A 14,719-nucleotide genomic window follows, 5' to 3' on the forward strand; every position below is an offset into this window, starting at 1 on the left:
TCCAATAAGTGTATCAAAGGAGAGGAAGAGTAAGCGGGGAAGGTCCCTGTATTTTATGGTAGTCACTAAAAGGACAGAATATTCCTAAGATTTGGATGCCCTTATGGCAACTACCAGTCAATAGAGTTGGATGAGCATAAGTGAGGGCAAAATTTAACCCAAAGCCTATATTGCAAAGTACAAATGTTTTCATATTCATGTTGGTTTTAGTAAACTGTACAGAATAGTAGAATAATGTTCATCTGTATTGTGAAAGTTAGTGCCTCATTTACAGGCATGAGAGAAGTTCATAATGTGTGAACATCTGTCTGTTTGTGTACCTCACATATTGTTTGGGTAGAATTAAGGTTGTATGTGCCCTTTTGTAATATAGATTGAAAAATTAAGCGTATGCATATATCACTTTGTCACCACTTTTTGCCTACCTAAATTCCCCCCATAGATTCAACTGTATACAATATAATGTTCACTTGTGGTGCTAAACTGTTGCTCTCTGATAAACAGCTGCTGCATTCCACCCCAGAGAGAGTTGCTTTTCCATGGTGAGGGAAGTGATACTTGTAAACGTAGCCGGTAAAGTGCATTGGGATCCTTCCAAATAAAATGTGACATATACATATAAGACAATAATTAATGATTACTTCTAACTTAAGTAATAATCACCTTGTATTCACACACAGCCCCATGAGACTATCTTCCTTTGTTATATATTGCAGCATGAGAGTTTGAAAACAAGGCTTTATTATGGAAACTGTTTAGCAACTAGAAAAGGAGTACTAAGGGCACCTTAGAGACTAACAAATTTATTTGAGCATAAGCTTTCGTGAGCTACAGCTCACTTCAGTCTCTAAGGTGCCACAAGTACTCCTTTTCTTTTTGTGAATACAGACTAACACGGCTGCTACTCTGAAACCTGTTTAGCAACTGTAACTGTAGAAGTAGCTGCCAGTCCCATTGTAACATATAAAGGATAGTATTTTCAAATTTTGAGAAATCCTACATGTAAAACTCAGTGACACAATGTGAATTTTCCTCCACAAAGCTCATTGTAGGACTTCAGCTTTAATGTGTAACCCTGGGGATATTTTAGCCAGGCAAATGATGTGACAAAATAAAACTCCGTAAGTGTCATGATTAAATAAAATCAATGGAGAGAAGCAGTCAAATAAACCTCTGTCTCACTATCCATTCTGGCACTATTTCTGACTCTTTCCATAGCTCTTTGTTCTTCCCAAAGCCTTGTTTCACTCTATAGTTGCCCTGCTTCAAACATGTATAGGTCCCATAACCTTTTAGGGGTATTGAGTGCAAGTCACTTGACCCACATATGCTGCCTGAGAGTGGCATTTGATTGTTCCTCTGCTACAAATCCATTTGCTGAGCTGCTGCAATCCATTGGAGTCAATGAAATTTGAGGATGTTTGTGGTACTTGGCACTTAGTACTTGGCCAGATCTTGTCATTACTTCCAGGTTGGCACAACAACCAAGTTGTTCTCTCACTTGTCACTGTACCTTCCTTGTATAGACTATCTGTGAAGAATAGTATTGCCTGTATTTTGGAATCATCCCCATAGATCCATGTCCTAGCACTGGTCCATTCATGCATAGATGCCCATATACACTAATTCCAAAGATTAATTTAAGATGATGCTAAAACTCTCAATCAAAATGTGTTAAATTTCTGCCTATCTGTTGCAGATCACAGAAGGGGAGGGGTTGATATTCTCTGCTTTTAAGATAGATGGTTGACTTGTCCTTCACAGGAGGAGAAAAAATTTCCAATCATTCTGCACCACTGGAGTCTGGCTTAAGCTTCTGGAAGATGAATGCCATTGGAAGAAAGCAGATATGAAGATACTTTTCAGTGTAGACAGACATCCCTGCTAAAACTGGGGACTAAAATGTGCAAAATACAAATCTAAAAATGGCAATCTGGAGAGTTTATCTACCTTTAAATTACTGTTACTGTTATATTAGCAGGTGCACTGCTTTGCACATCTGTTGAATATTTCCCCCATTCTCTTTACACAGTGAAATCACTGTGTCACAAGAGCTTTGAAGTATATAATTACTTACTTATTTTCTTCCCACTGAGTTTTAGCATACCTCTTTCTTATCCAGAAATGTTCCCACTCATGATTTTATTTTAATAGCTCCATAAAGTTTTTGGGGTCAGAGCAGAACAATTGTCACCAGGAAAGTAAAACAGAGAACCCAGCTATAGAGGTATATAGTTTCTCTAGTCCTTCTACTGTAGAGAGAACCCTGTACATATTGGGAGGCTGAGCATAGAGCACTGGTCTGGGGCTCAGGAAACAGTTCTGTCTGGGCCTTCTGCGTGACCTTGCACAAGTCACTTCACCTGCCTTTCTGAGCCTGTATCCCCTCTGTCAAATGGGGAGCCTCACCTCTGTAAAGTGCTTTTGAGAGTTGCTGATGAAAAGTGCAATGTAAGAGTTTGGTAATATTATTATAGCAGTTACTAAGGACAAGCATTGCATTATTGTGACCGAATGCAGCCCCATATTCACGCCATACAAACTATTGTAATAACCTTAGTACAAAATATGTCTTGTGAGGTATCATTTGAAAACTGATAACTCACTAGTCAATAATAGTATGATGAAGTGTGTAGCAGCATTATATGTAAAGTTATACATTCCCTTTAAATGATGATGGTAGCACATGTTCAAACCCATGTAGCCCAATTAGGCATGAGTGGTCAAGCAGGTCTTAAAGGAGTGTATGTTTACCTCAGTTTACATGTAAGTTGTTAACAGGGTCCTCAGACAAGGAGAAAGGGAAGATGGGTGACAAGGAAAATCTTCATTTTTCAGCAAACAGAGGTGCGAAGAAACAGCATGTAACTTCTTTCACCATCAGACACCATGCCATTTTCTTTTACTGTTTTGAAAAAACTTGGGTTTGAGTGGTAACTTTCAGGAAAATTCATCTCCAAGAGGGACCGGACTATAAAAGTGAGAGGCAAAAACACCCCGAGATCTCTCTCCCTATCCAGCTCTCTCTTTTCATCTAAAAAGACAAAAACAGTTGTTGGACTTTGGGAGCTGACCCTGGCTTGAGAGTTTGGTCAGCAATGTTACTGGAAACACGTGGTAAAGGACTTCCCCTTGAACCAAGTCTAGTTGGTTAAGCACAGAAACTGTTTTATCTTTATTTCTCTTGTAACTATTTCTGACTTTGTCTTATACTTGTACTTACATTCTATCTCTTTTATAGTTAAATACACTTGTTTTAGTCTTTAATTAAAACTATTGCAGCATTGTAAATTGTTTGGGTAACTTTATTTCAGGTAACGGACTGTTGTACACCGATCCGATTAGCAAGGCAATGGACCTCACATATCTGGACTCTCCAGGAGAGGGCTGGACAGGGCAAAATGGGGAAAATCTGGGACTGGGAGTGTGTTGAGGTCACCCTCAAGTAGTGCCAAGGCTGCTGGGGCCAGAGCTGCTGGAGCAGGGCTGTGGCTATACACATACACTCAAGGTATGACCTTCATGCTGTTTGTCTGTGTGTGAGCAGCTCAGGTGGGAGATACAGTAGCAAAGCATTGTGAGGCACCCCAGGTTGCAGGGCAAGCATGATACGGCCCCTCACTGATCTGGATTGTACCCCAAAATGTCATATTTACAGACAGGAGAAAATTGTGGACTATTGGGACAGTTGCCTAGAAACTTCATTCTCTCGATTCATTCTTGTGGGTCAACAGTTTCTTTGTGCTCCTCTGCATCATCCTTCCCTCCAGCCACTTATAGTTACACTTTGGCAAGGTGCAATGACACTGCATACACAGTATTCTCCAGCTCCTAAATGGGAGGATATGTTTAGCTCTAAGATCAAGGCCTCTCTACGTAATGCTTTCTGGCATGCTACAGAAAGACATGAACTAGATCTACTTTTGTGTGACCCTTTTTCAGTCTTCACAGTTCTAATGAATCTAGGTCTTATGGCTTCTTTTAAATCCAAGTCTTCCACCGTGCACTGTTGCTTAGATACAGAGAACAGTTAGAAATATTCTGAATAAAAGAAAATGGTGTGTCTTTTTCCAACTAGGTTCTCTGACAATTTTATACTGATTTTTTCTCTTTTTTTTAAGCTTGTTGTTTCTTTAGAAACATGCACATTCAGTCTACCTAACTTTGCAGCCTGACTTTCAATTTAAGAAGTTTCCTTCTTTGACAGCAGATGAAGTCCTTAATATGAGTACATGGACAAAGATACCAATGATTACAAAATTGAGAGATTTTCTCACCTGAAAATCATGGAATACTCTTTAGAGAGCATATAACTGAATGTAAGGAAGATTTTTAAGAAGTGCATGCTCTTTAATTTACTGAAGAGAGGGTTATCTATAAGGACCCAATTCTGAGGGGTCTTTAGAATCCTTGAGCACAAGCCATGCAGGGTATGGCCTTATCATGGCAAATGAATCTGACCACTATTACAGCCGTATTCCTGTGAACCACTTTTTAAACAGAGAATTAATTCTGTTTCCAAAAGTGCCTATGCAGCAGGTCTGTGTAACAATTTGTAATGTAGAGTATATAAATTTCAGTTAATTAATTGAAATTAATTTAACATATTGATGTGCAAGGTATTTGAAAGCTTCTGTGATTTTGATTATTTTGGTTTCTTTGCTTTGGAAGGAGCTTGACCTTTCTACAGAGAAATGTACCAGAGCAAACACAGAAGGTACTATGGCACTGATTAAAGATTAAGTGTCCACCTTAATTTGAATCACTGGATTTTTTTCTAGTTTATGTCAGCTTTAATGATAAAAATACATATATGGCTGGTTCTCACTTACCCTATGTTACTTGCAGATGTCTTTTCCTGTTTGTTAATTAGGTGTCAGGATTTCAGTTGCCTAGAAATGACTGTCAGGATTTCAGTCATTAATGTAAATCATTAATATGTTATGAATAAATGCTGTACATGTGTACAGGGGTATTTAATTGAATAATTCAAGCACTAACTAAAGCACCAAGCGCCTTAGAGTGGATAGGCAGGACCTTCATTTGTTTAAAAAAATATTGACATTGAGGACTATAATATGAATGACAATTTTACAACACTAATAGTGATTTGTGACAATAGAATGAAAGATGGTCACTTATTTCATCATTATTCAACAGAATTCAATGGATTTGATCTGTGTTTCAGTTGTGTACCAGTCTCTCTGTTAGCTCATCACTCAACTGGATGAGATTGATGTAACAGAGGGGATTTGATGGCCTTGGGAAACTCTGTGGCTAAATGATGACCAAGGCACATCCCTGCAACCTAACTCCTATTCTCTTCAGTGGGAGTGAAATTGCACCTAAACATGGTAAAGGATGAAGGTATGGAGTGGAAGGAAAAACATTACAAGTGTACATGCAACACTGAGAAAGAGTAAATGTTTAGTGTTTACTTGGTCCTGCCACAGCACAGGGCACTGGACTTGATGACTTCTCAAGATCCCTTCTAAGCCTACGTTTCTATGATCCAATCATTCTATAAGGAGCTGTCTCCAATATGTGAACAAACTATGTTTCTCTGCTTTCTCAGCAGGTTACTGTGTTTTGGATCTCAATGGAAGAAATGTGTCTGAGGCTGAAACCTGGACAAAATGGAGATAACTGTGGATGAAGGGGTCCATGCAGAGGGACAGAGGAAGATTATGCCTGCATATTTCACTGGGCATGTAATTCTGCCTTTTTTCCCAAAAGGTAAGCAATACCAATGTCTTGTTGTTTACTTCCATCTTCTAGAACCCTGGGCTGCAGTGGTGGTTTGAATTTTTTTTTCTCACTTGACATGGCTGATGAAAGTTTGATTATTTCTTGTGGCTCATGAACTTCACCATAGTCGTCATGCTTTTTCACCTCTGGTTTATATTACTTTAATGAGAACTCCCTGGGGATGCCATGGATGAGCTCCCAGAAGCTCCAGCTAGCAGAATGTGCCTTCCACTCCTTGAATGGGGTGGATGACCATGAGTCCATAAGGAACATTGCACTAGTGACATCCAGTTCCAGTTGCATATCAAGGTCTTAGCTTCAAAACCCTATATGTTGAAGGACCCATTCAGTTAAGAAATTGCTGTCCTCTTTATGCCTCATTTTGAAATAATCTGCTGGGGAGTCTCGGCTCTCCATGTGTGATAAAATACTTGATTTTGTGAACTCTCAATGGGGCATAGTTGTTCCAAGAGATCTGGGATTTTTCAAGCCTCAGATCATTTGGCAAAGTTATAGAAGGCAATAAAAAAAGTTTTCATTACAAACCTGTCTCGAAGTTCCAAAGTCAGAGATGAATAGAATTTAATTAGTTTGTGACACTTTTCTGTTTTCCTGTAACTCAAACTTGACAACATGCAGGCCCTTCACCCACAGTTTGAATTGGGTCCTCTTTATTTTACAATATTTAAGCCAGACATGTATCCTGATCTTTGTTACTCTGTGAAACCTGACAGCTTGTCATTGCAAGTCTACTGCTTTCTTTTCACACTTGTAAATCAGACATGGAATTATTTCATTATAATTCTATGAGTCTATTTATTTTACAGTCAGTCATGAAAAAGCTCAGAGAACCACTTTTAGAACAAGCTGTAAAACAATACATTATAATGTGTGACAGGGTCAGGCCAGATGGCTACAAGAGAGTGCTAGAAGGCAGATATATTAGCCCCAGGTTAAGTAGGTCCCTTTTCCCTGGGTAAGGTAACAGGGAAGGTTCCAGAACAATCAGGAACTTTCTGGAAACAATTAAGGCAGGCTGATTTGAACACCTGCAGCCAATCAAGAAACTGCCAGAAACAATTAAGGCAGGCTAATCAGGGCACCTGGGTTTAAAAAGGAGCTCACTTCAGTTTGTGGTGCATGTAAGGAGCTGGGAGCAAGAGGCGCTAGGAGCTGAGAGTGAGAACGCATACTGTTGGAGGACTGAGGCGTACAAGCATTATCAGACACCAGGAGGAAGGTCCTATGGTGAGAATAAAGAAGGTGTTGGGAGAAGGCCATGGGGAAGTAGTACAGGGAGGTGTAGCTGTCACGCAGCTGTTACAGGAGCCACTGTAGACAGCTACAATCCACAGGGCCCTGGGCTGGAACCCGGAGTGGAGGGCGGGCCCGGGTTCCCTTCATCCCCCAACTCCCTACTTGATACTGGAAGAGTTGACCTGGACTGTGGGTTCCACCAGAGGGGAAGGTCTCTGGCCTGTTCCCCGATCCACTAGGTGGATCAGCAGAGACTGCGGGGATTGTTCTTCTTCCTTTTCCCCAGGCTGGCCGGTGATGAGGCTAACTGAGTGAATGGCAGATTTGAGCCACGAAAGTGGCCAAACTGAGAGCTGCCGTGAACCTCTGAGGCGAGCAAATCCGCCAATAAGTGCAGGACCCACCAAGGCAGAGGAGGAACTTTGTCATAAATGTTTTAGATTAAGATAGTCCACAAACTTAGTCTCCATTATATTAAAGGCCATATCCTATTAACATAAGAACGGCCATACTGGGTCAGACCAAAGATCCATCAAGCCCAGTATCCTGTCCTCTGACAGTGACCAATGGCAGGTGCCCCAAAGGGAATGAGCAGATAGGTTATCATCAAGTGATCCATGCCCTGTCACCCAATCCCAGTTTCTGGCGAACAGAGGCTAGGGACACCATTCCTTCCCATCCTGGCTAATAGCCATTGATGGACCTATCTTCCATGAATCTATCTAGCTCCCTTTTGACCCCTGTTATAGTATTGGCCTTCACAACACGCTCTGGCAAGGAGTTCCAGAGATTGACAGTGTGTTGCATGAAAAAATACTTTCTTGTGTTTGTTTTAAACCCGCTACCTATTAATTTAATTTGGTGCCTCCTTGTTCTTGTATTATGAGAAGGAGTAAATAACACTTCCTTATTTACTTTCTCTATACCACTCATGATTGTATAGACCTCAATCAGATCCCCACTTAGTTGCCTCTTTTCCAAGCTGAAAAGTCACAGTGTTATTAATCTCTCCTATATGGAAGCCATTCTATACCCCTAATCATTTTTGTTGCCCTTTTCTGAACCTTTTCCAATTCCAATACATCTTTTTTGAGATGGGGCGACCACATCTACATACAATATTCAAGGTGTGGGCGTACCAGGGATTTATATAGAGGCCATATGATATTTTCTGTCGTCTTATCTATCCCTTTCTTGATGATTCCCAACATTCTGTTCACTTTTTTGACTGCTGCTGCATATTGAGTGGATGTTTTGAGAGAACTATCCACAATGACTCCAAGATCTCTTTCTTGAGTGGTAACAGCTAATTTAGACCCCATCATTGTATATGTGTAGTTGGGATTATGTTTTCCAATGTGCATTACTTTGCATTTATCAACATTGAATTTCATCTGCCATTTTGTTGCCCAATCACCCAGTTTTGTGAGATCCTTTTGTAGCTCTTCACAGTCTGCCTGAGTCTTAACTATCTTGAGTAGTTTTGTATCATCTGCAAATGTTGCCACCTCACTGTTAACCCCTTTTCCCAGATCATTTATTAATATGTTAAATAGGACTGGGCCCAGTACAGATCCCTGGGGGACACCACTATTTACATCTCTCCATTCTGAAAACTGACCATTTATTCCTATCCTTTGTTTCCTATCTTTTAATCAGTTACCAGTCCATGAGAGCACCTTCCCTCTTATCCCATGACTGCTTATTTTGCTGAAGAGCCTTTGGTGAGGGACCTTGTCAAAGGCTTTCTGAAAATCTAAATACACTATATCCACTGGATCTCCTTTGTCCGCATGCTTGTTGACCCCCTCAAAGCATTCTAGTAGATCGGTGACACATGATTTCCCCATATGAAAAACATGTTGACTATTTCCCAACAAACTATGTTCATCTATGACAGGTTTCAGAGTAGCAGCCATGTTAGTCTGTATTCGCAAAAAGAAAAGGAGTACTTGTGGCACCTTGGAGACTAACAAATTTATTAGAGCATAAGCTTTCGTGAGCTACAGCTCACTTCATCCGATGAAGTGAGCTGTAGCTCACAAAAGCTTATGCTCTAATAAATTTGTTAGTCTCTAAGGTTCCACAAGTACTCCTTATGTTCATCTATGTGTCTGACAATTTTGTTCTTTATGATAGTTTCAAACAACTTGCCCGGTACTGAAGTGAGGCTTACTGGCCTGTAGTTGCCAAGGTCATCTCTGGAGCCCTTTTTAAAAATTGGCATCACATTAGCTATCCTTCAGTCATTTGGTACAGAAGCTGATTTAAAAGATAGGTTACAGATGACAGTTAGTAGTTCATCTTGGGTGAATAGCATCAGGTCCTGGAGACTTATTACTGTTTGGTTTATCAATTTGTTCCAAAACCTTCTCTAATGACACTTCAATTTGGGACAGTTCCTCAGATCTGTCACCCAAAAAGAATGCTCAGGTTTGGGAATCTCCCTCACATCCTCAACAGTGAAGACGGATGCAAAGAATTCGTTTAGTTTCTCTGCAATGGCCTTATCGTCTTTGAGTGCTCCTTTAGCATCTCAATTGTCCAGTGGCCCCACTGGTTGTTTAGCAGGCTTTCTGCTTCTGATGTATTTAAAAAAAGTGCTTTTACTTTTGGAGTCTTTGGCTAGGTGTTCAAATCCTTTTTTAGTCTTTCTAATTATATTTTTACACTTCATTTGCTAGAGTTTATGCTCTTTTTTAATTTTCCTCATTAGGATTTATCTTCCACTTTTTAAAGGATACCTTTTTACCTCTCACTGCTTTTTTTACTTTGTTGTTTAATCATGGTGGTTCTTTTTTGGTTCTGTTACTATGTTTTTTAAATTGGGGTGTACATTTAAATTGAGCCTCTATTATGGTGTTTTAAAAAAGTTTCCACACAGCTTGCAGGGATTTTATTTTTGGTACTGTACCTTTTAATTTCTGTTTCACTAACCTCATTTTTGTGTAGTTCCCCTTTCTGAAATTAAATGCTACAGTGTTGGGGGCGCTGTGTCGTTTTCCCCAACACAGATGTGTTAAATTTAATTATATTATGGTTACTATTACAACCAAGTGGTCCAGCTATATTCACCTCTTGGATCTGATCCTCTGCTCCACTTAGACCTAAATCAAGAATTGCTTCTCCTCTTGTGGGTTCCAGGACTAGCTACTCCAAGAAGCAGTCATTTAAGGTGTCAAGAAACTTTATCTCAGCATCCCTTCCTGAGTGATATGTACCCAGTCAATATGGGGATAGTTGAAATCCCCCATTATTATTATTGAGTTTTTTATTTTAATAGCCTCTCTAATCTCCCTGAGGATTTCAGAGTCACTAACACCATCCTGGTCTTGTGGTCTGTAATGTAGCCCTACTGCTATATTCTTATTTTTCAAGCATGGAATTACTATCCATAGAGATTCTGTACTACATTTAGTTAATTTAAGATTTTTACTTCATTTGATTCTACACTTTCTTTCTCATATAGTGCCACTCCCCCACCAGCACTACCTGTTCTGTCCTTCCAATATGTTTTGTACCCTAGTATTACTGTGTATCATTTACTATCCTCATTCCACCAGGTTTCTGTGATACCTATTGTATCAATATCGTAATTTGATACTAGGCACTCTAGTTCACCCATCGTATTATTTAGACTTCTAGCATTGGTATATAAACATTTTAAAAATTTGTCATTTTTTGGCTGTCCTCTATTGCATGAAGTAATTGAATGGGAATTTTTTTCATTTGACTGTTTTTCTCATCAGATCCTCCCTGAATTTTATCATTTTCCATCCTCTCCTCCTTATTAGGACATAGGGAATCTCCATTTATAGATCCTCCCCTAAGGGATGTCCGATCCACATGCTCCTCTGCACCTGTTGACTTTTCCCCAGCCCTTAGTTTAAAACCTGTCCTACGACCTTTTTAATTTTAAGCGCCAGCAATCTCGTTCCATTTTGGTTTAGTTGGAGCCCATCCTTCCTATATAGGCTCCATTATTGGTGGAAGCACAGCATGGATGAGCATGCATGCAGGAATCTTACTGACTCTGGGTAGGATTCATGGTGAGCAGTGGAGAACTAATTCCTAAGGTCTATTGACTGTGTTAAGGGCCTGTTTGATATATTTAAATTATTTCTGCAGTTTGTTCTGTTTTAATTTCTACAACCGCTCTTGAATGGAACAATTTTTGGTGCCAAATGACATATTATCATCATGAAAGATGCTGTGATTTCTCAGGATGTTTGGTTTATAAAAGGTTGTAAAGAACAAGAAACAAAACCAGTTAATGTTGTTCAAACAAATTGATGGGTCAGAGCCTCAGATGTTGAAAATTGGCATTGTTCTATTGACTTCAGTGCTAAATATTTTTGAGGCCTTATTTACAGTGAGGATTTGCCCCAATTTCAGCTATTGGTGAACAGCTGTGACAGAGTAGCTGCTCTGATGTAAACCCTTAGCATAGATAGGGTGTATTATGGTAAACTCCAATCTGTATTCAATCAATTTATCCTTGTTTCAAGCCGGGGTAAGGTGCACTGGCAGAAGTAGCAGATTTCCCTTCTCGATACTAAGGCTACACAAATAGTTGGACTCTGATGGTTGAAATCAGGGCAAACTCCCAGTGTGGACAAAGCCTAAGGCTATTCTGCATACTTAGCTCCTCTAAAGGCAGAGTTTGGTGACTACTGCTACTAGCTTCATCTAATTCACAAGGAGTCTTGTGATGGACAGTCATAAGCAACTAATCTTTAAATGCAAGAATAGTACTGTAGATATATTGTTGTCTTATTGCAGAACAGCATTCCAAGCCTCTAGATGTGCTATGGCTGCCTCTTCATTACAAATAATCCCAAATTACAATGTTTCAGTAACTGCAAAGATCCTTTTTTGAGTTTGTTTCCATCTGGCAAAACTCTATCCCCATCTGACATTAACGTTTGAACAATAGTTTGAAATACCGGAACCAATGAACAGATTTGGAGATGTAAAATACTTTAATAGTCCTAGTTCAAGTATATAGAGCAAGCTTCTGTAAAGAGGTTTTTTCATGTTAATTCATTTATTTATAAGATAACTGAAGCCATAGGTGTTCTGCTTTAATGAGGCATTAGTTAACAATTATATAAAACACTAAAAATAAGATGTTGCTGAGGCAAAACATGGAGAAGATGCACACAGAGTGAAAGAATATTTAACTACAAAACTATACACATTTAAAACAAAAAAGGGGAGTTTTAAAATAAAAATGCAATTGACAAATAATAGGCATTACACATTTAAAAAGATCATGTTAAGAGAGACAAAACTATGTATTCTAGTATATGAAATGAGTAACAAACCAGGAGTACTCATATGAAAGGTGGCACTAGGGCTCATGCTGCTGGCTGTACTGATAAACAAGAACATTTTTGGTTTTGATTAAAATGTGTTTTAAAGTAGTGTGGAATGAGCCTTCCCCCTACTTGTAATTTTGCATTCCCTGTGATTTATGAAATCTCATTTTAATTGCAAACCAGTGGTTCTTCTCATGTATGTACTTGAGCACTGTATAATTCTACAGACAGCTAAACTAGCACAGTTGCTAAAAGGAACAGAAGTGTTCAGAAAACAAGATGTATTAAACCTGAAGAATTGGTGACATGCAAAAAAGCATTCCAGCTCTCATGTTACGATCGGTCACTCACTTGTTGGAATGAAGTTTCCAATAAAAAAAAATACTAACACACCCTAACTAACCTTGGAAGCAATATTCTGTTTTATGAACTTTAGATCTAAAGGGTAGATGTTCTCACACTTCCTCATAAGATGTTGTCTTGTGGACACCTCTAAGCATTTGGAACAACTGACGAGCATATGGAGCAACTTTTCTCCACTTCATCATTTGATAGTGTAACACTGCCAGCCCCGGGTCGTTGGTGGGCAGGATCGAACTGGGAACTTACTGTATGAGCCTCTACAGCATGAATTAAAAGCCAACTGGCTATTAGCTAAGACTGAAGAGCAGACTCATGTTAGCTCGCTCTCTCTCTCTCTCTTTACATAGTCTCAGTGCCACTAGATGGGACAGAACACCACACCCAGACGGTGTGTGGGTTACAATAACATCCTTTGACAATTTCAGTGATTATTTTAACAAGTAATAGGAAAAGAAAGGATGATCTTGTCATTAAGGTGCAGAACTTGGATTCTGAAGTCCTAGGTTCAGTTCCCATTGACTTTCAGTGGGACTTGTGCTTCGAAATCACTGAAGTGCTTTTGAAAATCCCACCTTATGTCCTTGTCTACACTAGGCGTTGAGGTCGAATTTAGCAGCATTAAATCGATGTAACCCTGCACCTCTTAAAATCGATTTCCTTACTCCACCCCCGACAAGGGGATTAGCGCTGATATCGGTTTTGCTGGGTCGAATTTGGGGTACTGTGGATGCAATTAGATGGTATTGGCCTCCGGGAGCTATCCCAGAGTGCTCCATTGTGACCGCTCTGGACAGCACTCTCAACTCAGATGCACTGACCAGGTAGACAGGAAAAGGCCCGCGAACTTTTGAATTTCAATTTCCTGTTTGGCCAGTGTGGCAAGCTGCAGGTGACCATGCAGAGCTCATCAGCAGAGGTGACCATGCAGAGCTCATCAGCAGAGGTGACCATGATGAAGTCCCAGAATCGCAAAAGAGCTCCAGCATGGGCCGAACAGGAGGTATGGGATTTGTTCGCTGTATGGGGAGAGGAATCCGTGCTATCAGAACTATGTTCCAGTTTTCAAAATGCCAAAACATTTGTGAAAATCTTCCAGGGCATGAAGGACAGAGGCCATAACAGGGACCTGAAGCAGTGCCGCGTGAAACTTAAGGAGCTGAGGCAAGCCTACCAGAAAACCAGAGAGGCGAACGGCCGCTCTGGGTCAGAGCCCCAATCATGCTGCATCTATGATGAGTTGCATGCCATTTTAGGGGGTCCGGCCACCACTACCCCAGCCGTGTTGTTTGACTCCTTCAATGGAGATGGAGGCAACACGGAAGCATGTTTTGGGGACGAGGAAGATGATGATGAGGAGGCTGTAGATAGCTCACAGCAAACAAGTGGAGAAACCGGTTTTCTGACAGCCAGGAACCGTTTCTCACCCTGGACCTGGAGCCAGTACCCCCCGAACCACCCAAGGCTGCCTTCCGGTCCCACCAGGCAGAGAAGGGACCTCTGGTGAGTGTACCTTTTTAAAATACTATACAAGGTTTAAAAGCCAGCATGTTTAATGATTGATTTGCCCTGGCATTCGTGGCTCTCCTGGATATACTCCCAAAGCCTTTGCTAAAGGTTTCTGGGGAGGGCAGCCTTATTCCATCCACCATGGTAGGACACTTTACCACTCCAGGCCAGTAGCACGTACTCGGGAATCATTGTAGAACAAAGAATTGCAGTGTATGTTTGCTGGCATTCAAACAACATCCGTTCTTTATCTCTTTGTATTATCCTCAGGAGAGTGATATCATTCATGGTCACCTGGTTGAAATAGGGTGCTTTTCTTAAGGGGACATTCAGAGGTGCCCGTTCCTGTTGGGCTGTTTGCCTATGGCTGAAAAGAAATGTTCCCCGCAGTTAGCCACGCGGTGGGGGGAGGCAAAATGCGACCTTGTAACGAAAGCACATGTGCTATGTATGTAATGTTAACAGCAAGATTTACTGTGAAAGAGTGTACCCATTGTTCTATAAAATGTGTCTTTTCAAATACC

The 14,719-nt window shown here is 40.4% G+C and overlaps 1 long non-coding RNA gene across 3 annotated transcripts in view; it reads left to right on the top strand.

Moving 5' to 3' along the window:
* Nucleotides 1-14,719, top strand: part of LOC122455864 — an 88,630-nt gene that overhangs the window by 56,059 nt on the left and 17,852 nt on the right. Inside the window, exons 3-4 of one of the 3 annotated variants that reach the window (XR_006274365.1) lie at nucleotides 5,576-5,736; nucleotides 10,956-11,081. This is a non-coding gene — a long non-coding RNA (uncharacterized LOC122455864). Of the gene's footprint in view, nucleotides 1-5,575; nucleotides 5,737-10,955; nucleotides 12,807-14,719 lie in introns of those variants that run through there. The other 2 variants (XR_006274366.1, XR_006274364.1) reach the window with 2 other exon arrangements.

This window comes from Dermochelys coriacea, chromosome 9, assembly GCF_009764565.3.
Source record: "Dermochelys coriacea isolate rDerCor1 chromosome 9, rDerCor1.pri.v4, whole genome shotgun sequence".
NCBI classification, from domain to species: domain Eukaryota; kingdom Metazoa; phylum Chordata; order Testudines; family Dermochelyidae; genus Dermochelys; species Dermochelys coriacea.